The 3,315-nt window shown below is 43.2% G+C and overlaps 1 pseudogene; it reads right to left on the bottom strand.

Annotated features, from left to right (window-relative positions):
- Nucleotides 1-2,437: 2,437 nt before the first annotated feature.
- Nucleotides 2,438-2,915, bottom strand: LOC105304712 (annotated as a pseudogene).
- Nucleotides 2,916-3,315: the final 400 nt, after the last annotated feature.

The raw sequence follows: 3,315 nt of genomic DNA, 5'->3' as shown, positions 1-3,315 counted from the left end.
ACCACAAAATAGGTGGCCTACACAACAGAAGTGTATCGTCTCACAATTCTGGAGGCCAGCAATTCGAAATCAGGGTATCTGCAGGATTGGTTCCTCCCGAGGGCTGTGAGGGAGAACCCGTCCCATGACTTTCTAGCTTTTGGTAGTCTCAGACATTCTTTGGCTTGTAAATGGTATTCTCTTGTGTCTTCACATTATCTTCCCTCTGTGTGTCTGTCTCTCTGTCCAACTTTCCCCCCTTTAGAAGGACAGCGGTCATATTGGATGATGGTTCACCTTAATGACTACATTTTAACTTGATTACCACCACACAGACTCTGTTTCCAAAAAAGGCTACTTTCTCAGGTTAGGGCTTCAACATATCTTCTTTGTGGCGATACACTCTGACTCACAGTAGTCTGTCTCCTGGACCTCCCGAATTCATGTCCTCCTCGTAAGCAAAGTTCGTTCGCCCTATCCCAATCTTCCAACAACCTTCATTGTTTCAGTATCAACTCTAAATCTAAAGTCTCCTCATCTAAACCATTCAAATTAGTTACAGATCAGTCCTGGGTTATGATTCTTTCTGGAGCAGAATTCCCCTTTACCTGTGAAGCTATGAAAGCAAATAAGTTATCGGCTTCCAAATTACAATGGTGAGGCGGGCACAAGGATAGACATTCCTATTCCAAAAACAGAGAAATAGAAAGGAAAAAGGGGTCATGGTTGCTAAACAAGTCTGGGAAGAACCAGAGCAATTTCCATTAGATTTTAAGGCTTGAGACTTATTCTCTTTGGTTTAGTGCTTTGTCTTCTGAGCCCATGGGGCTGGCAGCATTAGCTGGCGGTTCTGCCTCCTCTGCTCTCCGCCCTGGAAAGCAACCCCAACCTTTGGGACTCATGCTGTGGCCCTGCATTTTGGGACTGGGGAGGTGGTTGCCCAGCCTACTGGACCTTTGGCCTCAGAGTCCAAATGTCAATGACAGACCCACCAGCCTCTAAATTTCCCTTGAGATCATTTTTCCCTTCTCTTGAAGAATAACACATGGATAAAGGAGGTTTTCTCACTGTTGATAAAGTTCCAACAAAAGTCTCTGGCAGTTGTGTAGATCTTAGGTTTGGGGGAGTAAGAGGAGGAAAGACAAGGAGTGTGAAAGTCCTGGGTACTGAGTTGGAGTAGGGCAAAATGTCTTTAAGGTGTCCCCATCCTCCCCTGCTTAAGGTCTTAGCAGGGATGTCTGGTAAGATCTACCCAAGGCCTCAGATAAAATGGCCTAGGAAGAAAAGCACTGGAGCTAGGAATGCAAAGAATATGAACTTGACCAGCCAAAGAGGCTCGAGTCCTGGATGACAGCTCTCTTCAGAAACTGCAATGCATGAGCTGCACACCAAGTCCAGCGTGAGGAGGTCAGCTTTTCCCGAAGCGGCCTGCCTGGTAATGCCTTTGAAATCGCCTACACTCAGACCTGAAAAATCACACATAGAGTTTTTTAAAGCAGGAGTCAGATTCCTTACTAGATACAACCTGCTTATCAGATATATGATTTGGAAAACTTTTCTCCTATTATTGATTTTTTTTTTTTTACTTTCTTGATGGTTTGAGAAGTTCTTATTGCTCTGTCTTTAAGCTCACTGATTCTTTCTTCAACCAAGTTCTGTCTACCGAAGAGCCCGTCAAAGGCACTCTGCATTTTTGTTTCAGTGTTTTTGATTTCTGGCATTTCCTCTTGATTTGTTTCTTAGCATTTCCATCTCTCTGCTTACATTACTCATTTGTTTTTACATTCTGTCCACTTTTTCCATTAGAGCCCTTAGCATATTAATCATAGCTATTTTAAATCCCTAGTATGATAATTCCAACACCTCTGCCATATCCGAGTCTAGTTCTGGTACTTGCTCTGTCCCTTCAGACTGTTTCATCTGGCCTTGTAGCATGTCTTGCCATTTTTATTGAAAGCCTGCCATGATGCATCAGAGGATACGAAGTGAGCTAAATAGGCCTTTAGTGTGAAGTTTGTGTTAATCTGGGTTGGAGTGGGTTGTGTTTAATGTTTACTGTAGCTGTAAGTCCATAGTTTTTCAGATATGTCTAGGGTCCTTGTTTTTGTGTCCCCTGTTGATTTTGGACTTTCCTAAATACTGCTCCTCAGAGTCTTTGTTTTGCGTAACTAGCAGCCACGATCTACCATTATTACACTGGAGCCCTATTGGTGTGGGGTTGGAGGAGAGAACATTCTATAATCTTAACATTAAATCTCTTTGTTTTTTAGTAGGAAACAGTTCCAATTTATACTCACAGAATAAAAATCTAATTGCAAAAATGCAGACTTACAGAGCCACAGATCCATAACAAAACAGGAGGGAAATGAAACATTCCAGAGACATCTTGAAAAGTTCCAAAGGAACACGCACTGGCGGAAAATCTACAATTACGCTGCGGTTGCACAACAAGTTATATTTAATCTTGCATTTTCTCAATAAGATCTTCTTTGTATTTGTTTTTCTCTTTTCCAACCTGTCACGATTTGGCTTTGTGCTCAAGAATGTTTTTCCACTCTTTGTCCAGTTTTAGCCTGGTACTAACCACCTTGCTGGGGTAAATTCCCACATGGGCAGTTGTGCTGTTAGGTTTCTCACGTGGCGCCCATTTGATAGAGATAATAGCTTTCTTTCTGTACACCTGCACCACAGTGTCGATTTGCTGACCTTCGTAGTGTCCCCAAACCACCTGGACCTTGTCGTCCTTGCAATCGGCACGAAGCATTCATTATATTTCCGCCGCAGCTCCTTGGAGAGCCAGGCAGACGTGATCTTCTTGCGCATGTGCAAGGAATCGTTGTAGTGGTGGTTGCGGTTTTTGCTGCAGTCTTAAGTCAGAAGGGGTTGAACTTCATGATGACCGTTTTACCTGGCACCTGGTGGGCTCGGAAGCGCATGACTTCACATGTTTTTCGTCGACTCTCTCATCTTAGATGAAGCATGACAGCTAGAGGGTCATGAAATGACAGAAGTGCTCTTATCTTAAGTGGGATAAGACTCTGGTGAAGTTTTATATTTCCATGAAAATTAAAAAAGAGTAGGCCTTTGGTACGGAGAATGCTTTAGGCCTATGTCATAATCGTTACTCTTCCCCTTTTCCTGCCAGAACCATAAGGGGATCTTTCTTGGCATTTCACCATGAGAACTTAGTGGTTTTCCTGAGGTAAAGCCCAGGAAAGTGCGGGGCCTCTGTAAGACTGCAGCCACCAGGAGTTTCTTTCCCACAAGCTGGTCATACTCAGTCTCCAGTGATTCATCAAAATTACCATTTAAGTGTTTCTACCAGTTTATGGTTTC

Source organism: Pteropus vampyrus, unplaced genomic scaffold (genome assembly GCF_000151845.1).
Source record: "Pteropus vampyrus isolate Shadow unplaced genomic scaffold, Pvam_2.0 Scaffold350, whole genome shotgun sequence".
NCBI classification, from domain to species: Eukaryota; Metazoa; Chordata; class Mammalia; order Chiroptera; family Pteropodidae; genus Pteropus; species Pteropus vampyrus.
Note: the sequence above shows the minus strand (reverse complement) of the source record. Positions and strands in the feature narration are given on the sequence as shown.